We start from the raw sequence: 20,914 nt of genomic DNA on the forward strand, positions 1-20,914 counted from the left end.
ACCTGCTTGCTCACATAATAGGAAGCTGCACATCAGCTGAAAAGTGCACAAAGAAAAGTTTCCCAGCTTTGTCTGGGCAGGAGAAGTGTTTTGGTTCAATTCAAAGCAGACTTGTGGCCTCTTTGCCGTATTCTGCTGGATATATTTCTGTGAACAATAGGAGTGTCTGGAAGATGGGACAGGGGAGTGCAAGAAAGATTATATCCTCCAACCTGAAGGTATTGATTATGTTTGTCTGGGAATGAAAAGAACAAGCGCCTATTACTTGGGAGTTTGTTTTTCTGAGGCTTTGGCTTCACAAAGGGATGGTTATTTGTACCTCTTCAACGTTTAACTTGTCCTAAACTCTGCTCCTAAATCCTACTGAATCAAGATGACACTGAGGTCTGATAATCCACAAAGTGGGAAGAAATGAGAGAAGACAAGTTGCATACTTCCATAAAGCCAATGGGAGTTTCCAGTACTCTTGGGAATAGCAAGACAGAGGGATTGCCCATCTGTGTTCATAAAATTCTTACAGGCTTCTAGTTTGTTTGCTGATTGTGAGGGCATTGAGGGCCAGGGGTCAGAGTTAATCACATAGGCTCATTAAGTGCCCACATTTCATGAGTACTTGCCAGATAAAGCAGGCCGAGGCCTCTAGCACACAGAAGTACATTAAAACCTATTTTCCACATGATCTCTTTTGACCTTATGTCTAAAAGACAGAGAGATTGAATAACCTGTCCAAAGTCACAGAATAATCAAATGGGTGTGTTCAAGATTTGAATGGGGTCTAGCCGATTCCAAGGCTTGAGTTTACCCCCACTGGACTACTTTTGGCTATGGTCATTGTTCACCAATGAACGGCAGGCTTATGGTGTCCTAGGAATTGTAGTAAATGATCACATCTAATATTGATTGATCCTCTTTGCTTTTTCAGTATCACTCTAGTCTAATTTTAGAATTGGATTGAGTTAATAAAACAGAATAGGCAGATGCAAAAGGCATAGTCCCTCACCCCAGAGTCAGTTAACCGGCTTCAAGGAGGGTTGGTGGGAGGGAAGTGGGTCAAAGCTGACCAGAGATTAAATGGTAAAGAGGAAGGGGTGAATAGTGAGAATTTAGGATTAGGGGCATTTAAGAATTTAATTAGCCACATTTAGGAATTCTCCTTGGAGGGGCTGTTACTAGATGTGTTTGAGACATGTACTAGGCTTCTGGAAGAATGGTGACTTTAAGAAGCAGAGTCCTTGGCATGCCTGGGTGGCTCAGTCGGTTAAGCATCTGCCTTCAGCTCAGGTCATGATCCTGGGGTCCTGGGATCGAGTACCACATCAGGCTCCTTGCTCAACAGGGAGCCTGCTTCTCCCTCTGCTTGTAGCTCCCACTGCTTGTGCTCTTCCTCTCTCTCTCTCTCTGATATAAAAAATCTAAAAAAAAAAAAAGAAGAAGAAGCAGAGTGCTGGAGAAGTCCTAATTCTGAATTTGTTCCTGATTATTTGATTGACATTGGACAAATCACTTTTCCTCTCTCCGCCTTCATTTCCTCTCTTGCAAAATGCAGCAAATTTTATGGAACTTGCTCTAAACAGTCCTCAAGGGAAGATATGTGGATTAAAACCAGAAAGTTGTGAAAATTTTGCAGAAAATGTCTTTTATTTTCAAGGGCTATACAAATATGGTGTGTGATTATGGATGCAGGATACTGTCTTCATTTCTTATGGGTTGAATCATTTCTGGCCAAATCCTGCCTGCCCATCCTCCATCCTTCTTTGACCCTGTGACCTATCTATGACTTGGGTCTTTGAGTTTCCCTGGTATCCTTGTAGCCAGCATGGCATCCCTTTTAGCTTAATGCTTCTGGCTGGGGTAAATTCATAAGCAGCTCTTTTGAAACTAGAGCCTGGTGCTCACTGTCTGAAATATCTTCTTTATCAAAACGTCCAGGATAGGGCAAATCCACCAGGGGATGGCATATACAATGCTTTTTTTCCTGAAGAAGAACTGCGTTTTTCAAAAGAGATGCCTTCAGTTTCCCTCCTCTCACTCCCTCCAACCATTTGCTTTCTGTTGCACTATTATTAGAACCAGCTATAGATGAAACATTTGATGAGGCTCTTTCTTCCACTTGAGCATTATTCTTATAATCCTCCCAACAAGATCAGCTTAACCTTGATCTATTTGAACTGAAGAATTTTTATTTTTGCCTATAGATGTTGACTCTCGATTGCCTATGGAAACAACAACATTGGGGAGGAGGCTTGATAACCATAATTGTCAAGCTGCAGAATAAAAACTGAATTTGTGATTTGCTTTAGCCAATAGAATACAATAGAAGTCATGGTATGTCACTTCCAAGGCTAAGCATCAGCACTTCTACTTGCTCTCTTGGAACCCTGCCATGTGAGCAAGCCCAGGCTTGCTGGAGAAAGAGAATCACATGGCTCAGTTCTATGCACCACTCCAGCTTCCAGCCAGCCAACTGCCAGGCATGTGAGTGAGATCATCACAGGAATGCCAACCTCTAGCCACCCTGCCAATTGACACAGATGTAAGACCATGCCCAGCCAAGATCAGCTGAGACTTTCCTAGATCAGCAGAACCACCCAGCTGACCTATAAACTTGTGAGCATTAATAAATGTTGTTTTAATCCACTGAGTCTTAGCATAATTGTTATGCAACAATAGATGGCTGATACAGAGGTCATCAATAACCAAACATAAAACAGGATCAGGAGAAATTAATTTCATCAGTATGAACAGCCTTGTCGGAAGGAGGTGATCTGGAGTATCAGAAACAGAACAGTCACTTGGGCTTTCCCAGAACTTAGGTGAGACCCCAGATTCTGACTCCTACCCATGGTAGGCAGTGTGAGCATTGCAGGTACTCAGAAGGTATAGTTTTGTTGTTAATATACACTTGGAATTTGCATTTTTGTCTTTCAGTCTAATGTGAGTTTGGCTGATCATCTTGAATGGGCTGTAATGTGAATGTGTGGTTTCCCTTCACATAGAAACTTGCCTGAAGGAATGACCAGCACTGACACCCTCTTTGGTGACCCCAAGCATAGAGCTCCACTGGTCCATACAGATTCTTTAAGTGTTAGAGATATTATAAAAAGGCAATGCTTTATTTTTAATGACCTGCCCATTTAACAGTAGCAATGGATCCTTAACCAGGACGATTTGTCCCAGAGATATTTGCTTGGAATATAGAAGAATGTTTAGCCTTCTATTTCAATATGGTGAGAAAACATAGACCCCGATTCACTTTAACATAAGTATACATTTTAAAATAGAGAGGTTTTGAACTACATTTGTATAGCTTATGAAAAATGTCATCTTTCATTAGCGGATCAGTCCTGGTTTGGGCAGTGTTTTTAGAGTACGGACTTTGAAGAAACAGTAATAAGCATTACTATTTGGCAAACAAACTTAGCACACACTAAGCCTTTGGTTCCTATGTACAGAATCAAAGGCTGGTGAACGTCGAAGGAAACTATCGTCTTATGTGGCTTTGAACAGATTTGTCCAAAAAGCAAACAAGAGAACAGCAGTTTTCACTATGACTGTAGTTCTACCTGAGCTCTTAGCAGTAAGAAATGGCGAGTTCTACCTGAGGAGCTAGGGAAGAATTTCCAGAGGAGTGACGTTCATACTGGTTACAGAATTATGAGCAAGAGTCTTTGCGGTGCAGAGAAGAGGAGCTACTGTGTGTGTGTGTGCGCATGCACATGTGTGTATTTATATAAAGAAAAACACGTATAGGGAATAACATCAGGGAAGATCAGCTAGCAATTTCATTAATCAGAATTTTTTAGGAAAAATTATGTTAACTTAATGAAGCAAATAGTAAATATCTACCATCAATATTTACAGTGCAATAAGTATCTAGTAGTGTGAACCAAAGGACTTATTGACGGGGATTGCTTTTCACTCTCTTTGAGGAACCAGACACATCATTAGGCCAGAGGTTGCTGGTGCTTTATTGTTATTATTTAATGATGTGAATTATGGGAATTTAATCCTCTCACTCTGAGTGACCATATATATTCTTATTCCATTTGGGGTCGGGCATTCACACTCTGACCTTATTAGCAGCAAAGGGACTCCAGATCCAGCTTAGTTGTACTTCCCTTGGGAATGGCAACCAGCCCATTAACAGCCCAGCCTTACAGTGCTTGAACACAAGGAATCAGGCAGTGGGTTCTGAGTAAGGGAAAAGCGGGAAATAGAAAGCAAACTGTTTTTCTTACTTCTCGTTAAATCTCTTACCTCATGCTGTCGTAAACAGGGGTCAGACTCAGCCCTTGGTCAGGGTCCCCTAATTGGCTTATTGTAATTGGCTGCCTGGAATGCCTGCCCCAGGTGTAGACAGAATAATGACCTGAAAAACTGGCAGGGTCTCCTGGATTTTGACATTTGCTGTGTGGGATCTCCATATGTTATTGCCAGTTACTGAATCAGGAGGAAAAGGTATGAAATTTCAGTAAAATTAGTTGGCATTCTGTAACTGGTTATCCATTGTCAGTTTTCTCTTTCTGAAGGCGAAATCTGGGTAGGGTAGACTAGACTTTGGGGACTAGACTTGGGGTGGGGGAAGAGGGAATGTTCGAAGGTAAACTTTAGAGTTGAGCTGGAGAGGCAAGTCCAAAACAGAGTGTCCAAGGCAAATAGTGCTGAAGAAACAATTGATGTGGAGAGCCAGGGAAGATGAATCTCAGAGAGACTGAAGTTCAAATCCTGATGTTGCCATGGATTAACTTGGAACCTTCGTCAAGTTCTTAGTTATTCAGCCTAATTTCCCCCCACTCTGTTAAGTGAGTAATAAAAATAGTACCTGCCCCATAGCATTGTATTGGGAAAAATCATATAAAAGGTTTGGTAGAGTGTCTGGCATGATGTAAATGCCACCTATTTATTAATGCTGACAGTGATGAGGGTGATGATGGTGGTGGTGTTGGTAAAGACAAATTAGTATGTATGGAAACAAATTAGACTGAAGGAATTTGTGCACTTAGGTTAAAGCATCTGGCTAGGCAGTGTGAATTTCCTGAGGCGTGAATTTATCTGGTGAAGACCTTCAGTTTCTTTTAAAGCAGATTCAGATCTCACGATTTAATTACATTTACACATGAGTCGCTGCTCTGGGTCTTTTTCTGTGGGTTTGAAATTGATGAGTAAAGACCTAAGTAGTTGCTGGCAGTGTTTCCCCCTGCCCCTTATTGGTCGGTTGTGTTACCTGCTGAGGTAGGATGGAGACTGGTTCTGGGCCGATGCTATGTGCTCTCAGGTGCCCATCAGTATGTACATCCAGCAGGGCGGACACAGATTTCCTCCTCTTTCACTTTAATAGGTAAGTGACCAAGTTCCAAAGACTGTTTTCTGTTCAAAAACTGTCACTCTTTCTCTGTAGAGATATGAACAGATGTCAGGCAGATCAAGGGCAAGAGGGAAGAAGCACTGGTTCCTGAATAATTCCTTTTTAGCTTTGAGAATAAATTTAGGAATTGAGGGGAAAAGGTATGAGCTCACAACTCTCATTTTTTACAGACATTATTTCCAAACCTTCCTGATGTTGATCCCCATAGCTGTAGGGCCAGCTCAGCATAGTAACATTAAAAGAGAGAGAGAGAGAGAGAGAATTTTAATTGTAACATTTGCAATATGATATATTTTTTTTTCTGGTTCATTTGGTCCTCGGCTGCCTGCTAATAAAGACAGCCGTATCTACTCAGTTGTGTGAAGACATTTCTATTAGGTAAACCAAGCTCTGGCATATTCATTATATTTCTACTTATGGCAAAGGGATTTCTGTCTTTTGATTAGTCTCATTCCCTGATAATATTTCTCTACAACAAATTGGATTTACATTGCCTTAAGTCCTTAGCCTTAACCTTTCATTCCTCAACACACAAATCTTCTACTTGAACCAGACTTGGCTTCCTCTGCAGGCAGCAGTTGGATTCACTAAAATCTGACCCACAGGTCCAGGGCTGACCTGTTACTGAATTAGTTCTGCCTGGGTAAAGTGTTAGTATCCAAAATCTATAAAGAACTTACCAAACTCAACATCCAAAAACAAATAATCCAGTTAAGAAATGGACAGAAGACATGAATAGACACTTTTCCAAAGAAGACATCGAGATGGCTAACAGACACATGGAAAGATGCTCAACATCACTCAGCATCAGAGAAATGCAAATCAAAACCAGGATGAGTTATCACCTCACACCTGTCAGAATGGCTAAAATTAACAACACAAGAAACAAAAGGTATTGGCAAGGATGCGGAGAAAGGGGAACCCTCTTAGACTATTGGTGGGAATGCGAACTAGTGCAGTTGCTCTGGAGAACAGTTTGGAGATTCCTCAAAAAGTTAAAAATATAATCACCCTATGACCCAGCAATTACACTACTAGGTATTTACCCAAAGGATACAAAAATACAGATTCAACAGAATACATGCACCCCAATGTTTAGAAGCATTATTTATCAACAATAGAAAACTATGGAGAGAGCCCAAATGCCCATCAAAGTATGAATGGATAAAGAAGATGTGGGGGGTGTGTGTGTGTGTGTGTGTGTGTGTGTGTGTGTGTGTGTATGAATGGGATATTATTTAGCCACCAAAAATAATGAAATCTTGCCATTTGCAATGACGTGGATGGAGCTAGTGTATTATGCTAAGTGAAATAAGTCAGTCAGAGAAAAATAAATACCATATGATCTCACTCATATGTGGAATTTAAGAAAGAAAATATGAACATATGGGAAGGAGGAAAAGAAAAAAAGGAGAGAGGGAAACAAGCCATAAGTGACTCTTAACAATAGAGAGCACACTAAGAGTTGATGGAGGGAAGTGGTGGGGATGGGCTAGATGGGTGATGGGTATTAAAGAGGGCACTTTTGGGGCGCCTGGGTGGCTCAGTTGGTTAAGCGACTGCCTTCGGCTCAGGTCATGATCCCAGGGTCCTGGGATCAAGCCCCGCATCGGGCTCCCTGCTCAGCTGGAAGCCTGCTTCTCCCTCGCCCACTCCCCCTACTTGTGTTCCCCCTCATGCTGTCTCTCTCTCTCTCTCTGTCAATTAAATAAATAAAATCTTTAAAAAAAAAAAAAAAAAGAGGGCACTTTTGATGAGCACTGAGTGTTGTATGTAAGTGATAAATCACTGAATTCCACCCCAGAAACCAATATTGCACTGTATGTTAACTGAAATTAACTTAAATTAAAATTAAATTAAAATTAAAAATAAGTTTTTATTAAAAATTTAAATTAATTTCAGTTTAATTTAAATAGAAAATAAATTTAAATTAAAATAAATTTATTAAATTAATTAAATTTTAAATTAAAATAAATTAAAATTAAAATTAAATGTAATTAAAAATAAATAAGTACATAAATAAAGTTTTAAAGTTTAGAGACAAAAAAAGAAAAAGTATGTCCTGGACACCATCTCTACCTACAGGTGGCATCAAGGAGAAATCTTTCTTCCCTAGGTTTGGAATCTAGCTATCTGCAGAGTTTCCTTGGACCCCCCACATTTCATTGAGCTACAGTCTAACCACTGCCATGTCTATTTTGGGTTACTTTTTTTTAAAAATTTTATTTATTTATTTGACAGAGACAGAGAGAGCATGAGCAGGGAGGAGACGGAGAAACAGGTTCCCTGCTGAGCAGGGAGCCCAACACGGGGCTCGATCCCAGGACCCTGGGATCATGACATGAACCGAAGGTAGTCGTTTAACCCACTGAGCCACCCAGGTGCCCCTGCCATGTCTATTTTGTTCAGACATAGAAAAAAATGTCTTTGGCCTTCACATGGTTGAGGAGCACAGTCTTGTTTGAACATTCAGGTGAGTTGCCAACGTTTAGAATTTGGGGTTCTGAAACAAAAAATATTCAGATTTCTAGCTCAGATCTAGCAATGCCCTTGATTTTATTTTTCCACACGGCATTAATCAGATGGATCTGAGTAGCCACTATTTAGTTTGGAGGGGGCACATGCTCTTTGATCTACTGAATCCACACTTGGACTGGTGCTGTAGACATGTGAGCTCACCACCCCTGATCTGGTCATGATGATTCCCAATCATGTGATTCCATACATTTTGGACCATACATATGAACCATACATTTTGGTTCACATGTTAGTTCTGGAGCCCTGCTCAGAAACTCAGCCCGCTTGGCTGGAACACTGGCTACTTGCTGAGCTCTTGCTGACCCCCTCCCTTCCAGAGTCAGGAGAACTGCTATCTTTCTGCCCTGCTCAGGAAAGATAAACTGCATTGAAATGAGAGAACCTGTAATCCCTTGGGTCAGCAGACAGTTATCTAAGCCTCTTTCTCTCTCCTTGCACTCACTATATGAGACCTTCTTGGGTATTACTATTGTTCAAACACACAAGACCTTGACTGCACACTCTCATTAGATTTTTGGACAATGCCTATCCAGCAGTCTATCCTGCAGGCTGGTCAGTTCCCCAGCTCCAGGTAAGCCCATTCCCAGATCGCTTCCCTTGCTGCTCAGGCCACTATCAAAATCTCAGCAAGGCTTGCGGCAAAGCTCGAGGGAGTGGGACACAGTCACAACCCAGGGCCGTGACCAGTGTGTTGATCCTGTTATGCCTTCCTAGAAAAACCACTAACTCCCAATGTTCCCAGGCTACCCCAGTCCCTGGCATCCTTCCTAACATAAATCCTACCTCCTTTGTAGAATTTTCTTTTTTCTTTATTCGTTGAGCAAGGATTTTTTAAGGGCTTCTATGTGATGGAGTAAACAGTGTGACCGAGGTTTAGGGTAGGACAATACAGATGAAATCTCTTTTTTAATGGGAATGTCACTCTAGTGGCAGAGTCAGCTAATGAGTGACAAAACACAGAGATGAAAAACAATGATTTCAGAAAGTTTAAAAAGTGCTATTAATAAAATAAAATAAGGCAATATGACGGCCAGTGCGGTTAGACAGAAACAATAGAAAATTTAGCCACTCTGTGTGGCAGTGACATTTGGGTTGCATGACCTTCTATCAGTTAAAATGATTTCGGTTTTAAAACAATCAGCTTAAGTAATTGGATTTTCTTCTCACATGATAAGATTGTGAAAATTAATTAGAGGAAACTTCATTTAAAATGGAGTCAGGAGGCCAGAAGCGGGAGCTCTTGCATACTACCATTCCTGGTCAATTGCAGACCCAACAGGAAGAGAGGGACCTTGTAAGTCCTACTATTTTAGCTACTACTTTACAATCCCGGCAGGAGGAGAAAAGGTTTTCCCCATTCCCCTCCCCCGCCACAACAGCCCAGCCAATGAGAGACTGACACAATTCAGCCAATGAAAAGCCACTACACTTGGAACTCCACAGTTTACTCCAATAGACTTTTTGTTTTTAACAGCCCCTCCAACTTTCCCCTGGCTTGGGTAGAAGAGCATTACTTTCCTTCGTTCTCAGGACTTGCTTACGGTTTCACTGTAGTTTGCTTGTCTGGGGTTGCAATTCTCTGCTGTTCCCGAATAAACCCATTTTTGCTGGTAAAATAACTGGCAGTTTTATTTTTTAAAGATTTATTTGAGAGCGAATACGGGCGGCAGGAAGGAGGGGCAGAAGGAGAGGGAGAGAGAGAATGTCAGCAGACCCCACACTGAGTGCGGAGCCTGACTCGGGGTTCCATCTCACGAACCTGAGATCATCACCTGAGCCGAAATCAAGAGTCCCTCTGTCGCTTAAATCAACTGAGCCACGGAGGTGCCCCGGCAGTTTTATTTGTAAGGTTAATGAGATATATATAGATATGAGAGCTCCAGGCATAGCACTTTGGGGGATTAGTGCTACCTCCCTGAAAATATCCCGGCTCTGACTTTAGCCTACTGGGTTCATCCTCAGGCTGGTTGAAAGATGGCTGCAGTGTTCAGGGTATCATATCCACATACCGAGGTCATCTGGAAAACAAAGAAGGGTAGCTCTCCTTGTGTGTTTCTTTGATCAGCTCAGAACACTTAGGTTCTTTTTAGAGAGATGTCCCCTCACATTTCATTGGCCATGATTGAGTTTTATATACCTTCCTAAACCCATCCCTGGCAGGGGGAATAGGATAACCTCGATTGGCTTACAGCAGGGGCCAACAAACCTCTTCTGTAAAGGGCAGAAGAATACAGTAAGCCCTCTCCCCTACCCATGGTTTTGCTTTCCAGCATTTTAGTTACCATTGGTCAACAGCAGTCCAGAAACATGACTCGCCTTCTGAGGAATGTTCAGAAGGTCAGTAGAGCCTAATGCTATGTTACAATACCTACGTCATTCACCTCACCTCATCACAAAAAGAAGGGTGAGTACAATACAATAAGATATTTTGAAAGAGACAACATTCACATAAGTTTTATTACTGGATATTGTGTAATTGCTCTATTTTATTAGTAGTTGTTGTTAATCTCTTACTGTGCCTACTTTATAATTAAGCTTTATCATAAGTGTGTGTGTATAGGGAAAAAAACATAGCATTTGGTCCTATGCGGTTTCAGGCATTCCCTGGGGGTCTTGGAATGTATCCTCCATGGATAAGGGGCAGGGGCTGCTGTAAATATTTTCAGCTTCGTAGACCATGAAATCTCTGTTGTAACCACTTACCTCTGTTGTAACACAAAAGTAACCATAGACAAAATGCACTGGAATGAGTGTGTCCAATAAAACTTTATTTACAAAAGCAGGCATCGCTTTTGACCATCAGGCCATAGTTGCTGACGGCTGGCTTGCACTAATTGCGATTTGTCCCTGGATAGGGTGACTCTGCCATTTTTAGTTCAAATCTGGGCACTTTGACACTGAAGGGGGATGCTATTAATTTTTATACTTAAACAATAGGCATAAACTGGGACTGTTCTAAAGACCTCCTATGGGTCATGTGAAGCAAGGCTGAATACCTGAACACAACTGGACTCTGACAGAAGTGGGACATTGCTGCTAAAGTAGCCAAGAGCGTGTGCAACGACTGATAGGAAGGGGACAGGTTCCCGCAAGAGGTGAAGGGAGAGCACAGGTGAGGGAAGGACGGGCACAATGGGCATGATGAGCTGACAGTGAGGCTGGTACAGGGAGAGGCCCTCTACTGGAGGGTGATGACCACGGGGAGAGAGTTCACATGTGTGCAAAGAAGAGCAACCATTCAGACCTCAGAGGACATTTGGACCACGGTAAGAAAGTTGGAATTTATTTGAAGTGCGTGGGAGCTGCTGGTTGATTTAGAAGAGTGACAAGTGTTTCTGTTAGGAGGATACTCTGCTTGTGTGTGCACACTGGTGGCAAAAGTGAAAGCAAGGAGACTAGTTGGGACACAATGATGCTACTACAGGCAGGAGATGCTCATGGCTCTGACAAGTAAGTGGTGAAGGCAGAAGTAGATTGGTCTAGGAAATACATTTTGAGGAACATCAGAAGGATTCGCTGAAAGATTGTGTATAAGTGCATGGGGGGCTGTTGTGGGTGGAGCAGGTATGAGAAAGAGAGAAATGCAGAATAGCTATACTTACATAGCATTTATTTCGTGCCAGGTTTTTGCACGTAGTAATTCATTTAGCCCTTTTAACAACTCTGTACTTTGATTATTCTCATTTTTAAATTTTTTTTAAGATTGATTGATTTGAGAGAGAGAGAGAGCAAGTGGGCATGCACACGAGTGTGGGGAGAAGCCGAGGGAGAGAAGCTCAAGCAGACTTCCTGCTGAGCATGGAGCCTGAGGCAGGGCTCAATCCCAGGACCCATGAGATCATCACGTGAGCTGAAATCATGAATCAGACACTTAACCGACTGAGCCACCCACGGGCCCCTAGTCTCACTTTTTAAATAAAGAATTGAGGCACAGAGTGGTCAAGTTACAAGTCCAAAGACACACAGCTGGTAAATGGCAGACCTAGGACCCAAATTTAGGCATTTGGCTACAGAATCCAGGCTTCTTATGCTGTTCTGTTTTTGTGCGATATGTGTTGTTCTTACCATATTCCTATGACCTAAGGATGTGGGTTGAGCCATTAGATAGAAGGAGCTATAATCTGCTGAGCTGGGCTAGAAAACACTGCCACAAGGAATAGCTCCTTGTGAGCCTGTCCTGCAGATTGCAAAGACGCATTTGTCAATGTCACCCAATGAGGACATCTTAATTCTTGTTTATTTGTGTTTATTTGATCACAAATTGATAGTTGTTGAATTTATCACATTATTTTAGATCTTGGCTCTTTATTGGACTGAAAGTTCATTGAGGAGAGAAATGGCATCTTCTCCGTTTATGTATTACATCTACCATATAGCCTTATTATTTGCATGCAGTAAATACTCAATAAATATTACTTTGATTTGTAAAGCCCCAGACATTTAATTCTTTAATTTGAAACCTGCCAGAATTCTACACATTGATTTTTATTTGGAGCCTAAAGAGAAAACACTACTGATTTGAAAGTCTTGTCTGAATATTATAATATTCTTAAATTTAATTTTGCTTTTTCCCAGCTTTTTAGGTTTTTCAACACTCAAGTTTTTAATTCATTTTTAAAATGTTAACTTTTCTTTTCTGAAAAAAAAAAAAGTCACAAAAATAGTGCAAGGAATTCCCTTGTACTCCTCACCCAGACATCTCAAATGTTAGCATTTTCTATAACCCCAGGTCCAACTATTTATGAACAATGAGCACTCCTTCCTCTGCAGATGCTGCTTTTCTGTGCTTATTATGTTCCCCTCTCCTGTTTTTTGTTCTGTCTCTGTGGATGCTTTTTCTCAGACTCTCTTGCTGGCTCCTCTCCAACCCTTTAACTTCTTGGTGTTCCTCAGGGTTCCAGCCTTGTTCATCTTCTCTCTAGTGACATTCTCTCCCTTGATAATATCATGCAGGCTCATGTTTTTAAACATAATTTATCCTGAAAAATTCTAAATTGATACCTACAGTTCTGGCATCTCCCTTGAGCTCCAGATTTCTATACCAGACTGTTTACTTGACTTCACCACCTTGCCTCCATAGACATCTTGTATTTAGTATGCCCAGATATAAGATGTGATCCCTTCCCTTATTGCTCCCTCCAACTGCGCCTTCACCGTATTTCCCATTGCATTAAATAGCACCATTTAATGAAACCATATTACTCAGGCTCCAAACCTCTGCTTAAATGTCCAAGCGCTCTGAGAAGTTTTTCCTGACTACCCAATCTGAATATCTGGACCGTTTCATGTCAGTGTGACTAAGATGGCAGCTCCGTGGCTTCAAGGACCTCCTTTATTTTGCCCGGTGCCTACCAGACTGCCTGCCAGGTAGTAGGACCCCCATGTTGTTGGTAAATGAGTGGTTAATGAATGAACATGCATCTAACAAAATAAAATTCAATAGGTATTTCTTACAAATCTTAGATGGGGGATTTTTAAATTTTAGGTAATTGGTTCTGAAGGCAATTTCCAACACCAATATAGGTTAGTAGTAAATACTTTTAAAATTCATATAAGTGTAATGCAACACACTGAATTTGCTTTTACTCTTCTGTAAGCATATAGCTTTGATACTTTCTTAAGATACTATGAATGATATTCTCTTAAGATAATAAAAAAATGTATACTACCAACAACTAATGGTCAAACAAAGCCTTCATGGTAAAAAATTTGAAACTTAGCAATAAAAAAATAATAGCCAATAAAACTATAGTTATATAATATTTTCCTGAAAGTTCTGGCAAATGCAATAATGCATGAAGAAAACAACAACAGCAAATATATATAGGCATATATCTCTATATAACATTTTAATTTTAATTATTTTAATTATTAATATTATATTTATTTATATTATACATTATAGGTTTTGAATATTTTAATTAATATTTTAAATATTTTAATATATAGCATAATAAAAATTATATATTATATGTAATATTTTTATTTAATTTATATTAAATTATCTATTTACATAGTTTTATATATTTGTATATAATTTATGTTTTATATGACTTTATACATATTTTATAACTATATTATATAAATAAAATATATATTTACTGAATATATATCAGCAAATATATATATATATATATATATATATATACACCAGACTAAAAAAAAGTAATGAGACTACTGGCTAAAGGTGTATACCACAAGAACATGGAGGATCTCTTGGAAGCACACAGGCAAGTGGGAGAACATTATTGGTTAGGGTAGTATCGATCATTTATCATGCAAAACTCACTTATAGATGCAAGAAAAGTGAATTCTAGGCTGTCAGTAGGGAAAACAGTGAAGCAAACTAATTTGCACTATGGACCATCAAAAGGCTCAGAAATGAGTGGCAGTAGGTATGGGTGATATCGACCTTAAAACAGGAAGAGGGAATAAAAGGCGGTGTAAACTCCCCAGCCTGCTCTATCCTCACACAAATACATGATTGCCCTTCACTATTGTGGTAGTAGAAGACTGAATGTATTTTCTGCAGAAGATAACTGTGGGAGCTCCCAGCCTCAGTGAAGAGTGTTAGTACAAGAAGAAGGACATTATAGGTATACATTTATTCACCAGCTATTGAGATCTTCAGCTTTCTTCTCTCCTGATGGCCCCTTGAAGACAGAGGAACAGTTAGTTTGCATCCTCCAGGCTGGATGTAAGAGACTTTTCTAGTGAATTTAACCAGTTCAGAAGGACAGACTAAAAACTACAACACTGAGGAGTTAAAAAAAAAAAAAAAAGTTCAATCAGTTCATTCCACTGTGAAGAGGTCCTACTGGTGTCCACAATGTTTCCAATCAGTTTTTTAGTTTTTGTTTCTAAAATATGAGAGAATACAAAGATCAAGTCCACCATAAACATTAAAGGAATTTGAAAGAAACAAATTAGTCCAAGAGATATTTTTATTTTTTTTAATTTTTAAATTTTTTTAAAATAAATTTTTTGTTCAAGTATAATTAACATACAGTGTTCAATTTGTTTTAGGTGTTAATATGATTCAACAATTCTATACATTTTTTTAAAAGATTTTATTTATCTATTTGACAGAGACAGGGAACACAAGTAGGCAGAGAGGCAGGCAGAGGGAGAGGGAGAAGTAGGCTCCCCGCTGAGGAAGGAGCCTGACGCGGGGCTCGATCTCAGGACCCGGGACTCATGACCTGAGCCATAGGCAGCTGCTTAACTGACTGAACCACCCAGATGCCCCAATTCTATACATTTCTCAGTGTTCATCACCAATGATAAGTATATTCTGATCCCCTTTATATTTCACTCCCCCCCCCCACCTCTCCTCTGGCAACCACCAGTTCTCTGTTTTTAAGAGTCTGGTTTTTTTGTTCATTTGTTTGTTTGTTTTGTTTCTTAAATTCCACATGAGTAAAATCATATGGTATTTGTCTTTCTCTAATTTATTTCACTTGACATAATACTCTCTAGATCCTTCCATGTTGTTGCAAATGGCAAGATTTCATTATTTTTTGTGGTTGAGTAATATTCTATTCTTTATCCATTCATCCATCTTCTTTATCCATTCATCCATCAGTGGACACTTGGGTTGCTTCCATATCTTGGCTATTATAAATAATGCTGACATTTTTAAAAGAGATATTTTTAAAAATAAATAAACAAGAAAACCCACCCAGCCCTAAAGAACAGTAGTAAAATCAAATAACAATTTGACAGCAAAATAAAGCTTTAGGAAATTAAAACTATAATTGCAGAAAGGCAGAATTTAAAAGAACAATTGGACAATGGAATTGAGGCTATATCTCAGAAAGTAGAGTCAAATCTCAGATGGGAAAGAGAAGAGAGAGAAAAAAAGAATTAGAGGAAGAAACTAACAAGTACAACAGCAGAGAAGAGTTTCAGAAAAAGAGAAGAGAAAATGGACAAGGAGATGAAAGATGAAATAATTCAAGAAAATGAAGGAAGATCTAGAATGGAAGGGCTCATGACCAACTCATGATGCCAGAGTTGAAAGGCCCACTGAATACCCTGCAGAACGGATGAAAATAAATCCACATCTCATTGTGAAATTTCAGAACACATGGAGAAAAGAGGGCATCTTTTTTTTTTTTTAAGATTTTATTTATTTATTTATTTATTTATTTATTTATTTATTTATTGCGAGCAGGGGGAGGGGCAGAGGGAGAGGGAGAGAGAGAATCTAAAGCAGGCTCCAAGCTGCGTGTGGAGCCCAATGCAGGGCTCAATCTCCTGACCCTGAGATCATGACCTAGTTTGAAATGAAGAGTCAGACACTTAACCAACTGAGCCACCCACATGCCTCAAAAGAGGGCATCTTAAAAGCTTTCCCAGAGAAAAAAAAAAACAAAAACAGTTTGTGCAAAGGACCGAGAGTCTGAGTGGCAAAGTATTTTTCAAGAGAGACACCAGAAACTGGAAAACATTGTAGAAATGCCTTCAAAATCTCTGAGTGAAAATAATTTCCAATTTAGAATTCTATACTCAATGTCACTATCAATTAAGTGTGAAGGTAGAATAAAGGCATTTATAGACAGACAAAAATTACCTCCTTTTCTTCAGGAAGCTACTAGAGGATGTACTCTGCCAAATGTACAGTAATAAAGCAAGAAGGAGGAAGAAGTGGAATTCAGGAAACAATGGACCCAACATACCAGAAAGATCTTCAACAGAAGAGAAGTATCAAAAGAAAAACTACAGGTAGAGAGACCACACTTGAAGTAGACCTGAAGAGCATACATCTCCAGGAAAAACTTCTCCAAAAAGATGAACCTGAAAGAACATTTTATGTTTTCAGATATCTTGAGACAATTTCCCGCCACTGGGAAAGAAGATGATGACAGAGAGCAACACATGGAAAATGATGCCCTCCTCCCTTCCTCTAAAACAAAACAAAACAAAACAAAACACCCACCCAAACAAATGAACAAATAGAAACAAGACAATTATAATGTCGGAGTAAAAAGTTGACCAGGAAAGTTAAACTACTGCTTGGCTCTCAGTAACATTTACATAAAAATAACAATGTAAACATTGATTAAATAAAAATTAAGAGATTGAGCAAAATGGGTGGAGGGGGTCAAAGTTATAAAATAAGCCATGGGGATGTAATATACAGCATGGTGACTGTGTTTAATAACACCGTCTGGCATATTTGGAAGTCTCTGAGAGAGTAGATTTTAAAAATACTCATCACAAGAAAAGTCTTTTTCTAACTATTTATGGTGACATGTTATCTAGACTTATTGTGGTGACCATTTTGCAATATACAGGTATTTGTATATATCATCATGTTGTATACCCAAAATGAATAGAATGTTATGTGTCAATTATACCTCAAAAAAACTTTTGAAGGATAGAGTGAAGGGATTCTAAATGAAAGCTTAATTTGAACTTTTTATGGGAAGAAATCAGTAGATAGTCCTTAAAACTAAAAGAAATCAATAAATAGTAATGTAGGCAGGTTATTTAGAAATGTGGAAGTAACTACCAAAAGAATCAGCTCAAAGGTTTGAAGGTTGCTCCTAGGAATGAGGAAATGTGCAGTGGGTGGTGTGGGAGTGTTCTTAGTTGTAACAAGGTTTATAGATGTATTTGACCCTTTTACTCTCTGTATGTGTATACATTTTGATAAAAATAAAAATTTAATGACAACAGCTAAAAAGAATTACTAGAGAGAAATATCAGTTCATAGTAGTGAGAGAACCAAAAATACCTGGGGATAACCATGAAGAAAAATGTGTCGCTGTTATGTGAAGAAAATGGCAAAACTTTACCATAAGGAAAAAATATATATAAATTAATGAAGAAACATAGTGTATTCCTGAGGAGGAAGACTATTTTAATATTGTCTATTCTTTATAGTTTTAAGACAATATCAATTAAAATATTATGAGAAGCTTTGGAGACTTTGGTGAAATGATATTAAATTTAATCTGGGAAATTAGTAGGGTAATTTTGAAAAAAAAAGTGAAATAATGGGGAATCTGTATTTTTCAAATATTAAGAGATATTTTGAAGTTGAAATTAAAGCAGAGTGGAACTGATACCTTACCCAAGAGATAGTACAATGGAAAAGAGTGAATAGCTTTGAAAAAACCCCATAGTTCACATAAGAACTTATATAATTACTTAAAACACCAAAAATGATGTTTTAAAATTTGATATTGAAATATTAGGTTAGATCTTATGATATATTAGAAAATACATTTTCAAGGGATTAAAGTGTGAAATGTTTAAAACTGAAAATATTATAGGAAAGATAAGCAATACTTAAATTGATCATGAGTTTAGGTGAATTTTCTAAGCATCAAAACCAATGGAAGTAATCCCACCACAAAGATAAATAGGTTGCACTGCGTAAAACTGAGAAGTTTTGAATATTAAAACAGAATACCCTATGCTTGCTCAGTCTATCGGTGTGACTTGACGGTGGACTGGCTATTATGCTGGTGAACCCCCACCCCATCAGTGACACACACTTTATTTGAGCTTTGTTCTGGTCCCCCCTCCCACTCTCTCCTCCTCCACCCCCTAGCTGCCTTAGCTATCCCAGTTTGCCCATTCAATTTCTTCATTTTTAAATTTTAAATAATTTAGTTTTTAAATAAAAATTATATATATTTAAGATATACAGCATAATGATTTGATATACATATACATAGTGACATGATTACTACAGTCAAGCTAATTAACAGATTATCTTCTCACATAGTTACCAGTATGTGTGTGTGTGTGTGTGTGTGTGGTTAGAGCCCCTGAAACTTAATCTCTCAACAAATTTCCAGTATTCACAGCTCTCTTGTTAACTATAATCACGGTGCTGTGCTTTAGATTTCTAGATTTATTCATCCTCCAAAACTGCAACTTTGTACCTTTTAACCAACATCGCCATTTCACCTACCTCATCATCCCCTGGTAACCACAATTCAGCTTTCTGCTTCTCTGTATTCAACCTTTTTAGATTCCACATTTAAGTGAGATCAGGCAGATTTTTTTCTTTCTGAGTCTGGCTTGTTTCACTTAGCCTAGTGTTCTCCAGACTCTGTTGGTTTGCTTGGGTGGGCATAAACACCCAGCTCTCTCTTACTGGAGATGAGCATGGGGAGCGGGTAGGGATGACCCTCAGGGTTTTTCAAGGAATAGAGGCAGTCTTCCTGTTCATGTTCACCCTTCCTCTGGAGGTCTCCTGGGCAGATGGGTTTCCTCTTCTGCTTACTCCCCTCTTGAATTTCTACGCTGTGGGTCTTCCAGTTTGTTTCAATTATCAACATGCTTCCATCTATTTTTTAAAGCTTTATTGAGATATAATTGATATACCCCAAAATGGCACATACCCAATGTATACATTTTGATGAGTCTGGACATAGACATACACCCATGATATGCCTCATTTATTTATTTATTTTTTTAATTTTTTTTATTTTTATTTTTTTTAAAGATTTTATTTATTTATTTATTTGAGAGAGAGAATGAGAGAGAGAGAGCATGAGATGGGGGAGGGTCAGAGGGAGAAGCAGACTCCCCGCCGAGCAGGGAGCCCGATGCGGGACTCGATCCCGGGACTCCGGGATCATGACCTGAGCCGAAGGCAGTCGCTTAACCAACTGAGCCACCCAGGCGCCCCCCGCCTCATTTATTTTTGATAGAAAAAAAAAAAAAATCTGTTGAAGTTTTTCCTCTGCTGATGTTCCCCTTGTGTTCTTTTTGTTCCTCTGATTTTATTTCCTTTTTTACTGCTGTATCATAATTTTAGTGGGAACTCAGGAGAGAGGGAAAAAAACACTGTTGGCTCTGTCAGTCATCTGGAACCAGTAGTCTTTTACTAAATGTTGTAGGAATATTTGATTTAATGGAAATGGAAGCATACTCTGCAACATTTAAATAAAATGCCAAATAATGAAATGATTGTAATAAAAATTAACATTTCACAAACAGATGATTTTATAAATCAATATAAAAAACTGTAATGAGGGGCGCCAGGGCAGCTCAGTTGGTTAAGCATCCAACTCATGGCTGCAGCTCAGGTCATGATCTCAAAAATCTTGAAATTGAGCCCTGTGTCAGGCTCCACGCTCAGCAGGGAATCTGCTTGAAGGTTTTCTCCCTCTGCCCCTCCTCTCACTTGCTCTCTCTCTCTCTAAAATAAAATAAATAAATCTTAAAAAAAAAAAAAACAAATAGCAATGACTTGGTGGACTATCAGGGCAATGACATAAACTGAAGAAATTAAAATAACCAATAAGTCTTTGGGAATATTTTAAACCTAATTAATCAAATACGTTTATGTAATGAAGTATATTTTTTCATGTGTTAAATTGAAATTTTAAAAATTTCATGTTACTTAATATTGAGTGCTGGGAGGTGACCCCTTCACAGACTGTCTGTGGGCATGTGCATTTAAAACGTCTGGAAAACACTTAAGCAAGATGTATTAAGGACACTTTCCAATATTTCTTTTTTTTAATCAGAAGATCCACTTCTAGGTATCTACCTCATAAGGACTATAAGAAATGTGCATAAATCATTGCAACATTACTAGTCTAATAGAGGGAAAAAAATGGAAGCAACCTCTTATAGCCAGCAGGGGTAGAATTTAAAAATAAATCATAATAAATCCATGCACTATTAAGTAGTCATTAAAAGAATATCAAAGAATATTTAATATTTAATATCATGCATAGAAAATATGCATGATAAGTTAGATTTTAAAGAGTTACTTAGGACAATGAATGGATCAGATATGGTCAAAACTCTGGGAGGATAGCATTTCAATCTAGAATTCTATTTCTAGCCAAATTATCCATCAAAATTGAAAGCAGGACTAAAGAGTTTGAGATATTTAAGGTCCTAAAAACTTTTGCTATCATGCATCTTTTCTTTTTTTTTTTTTTTTTTTAAGATTTTATTTGACAGAGTGAGAGAGAGGGACAAGAGCAGGGGGAGAGGGAGAAACAGGCTCTCCGCAGAGCAGAGAGCCCGATG

The sequence above is a fragment of the Leptonychotes weddellii genome, chromosome 15, assembly GCF_054177405.1.
Source record: "Leptonychotes weddellii isolate Sample4059 chromosome 15, ASM5417740v2, whole genome shotgun sequence".
NCBI lineage: Eukaryota > Metazoa > Chordata > Mammalia > Carnivora > Phocidae > Leptonychotes > Leptonychotes weddellii.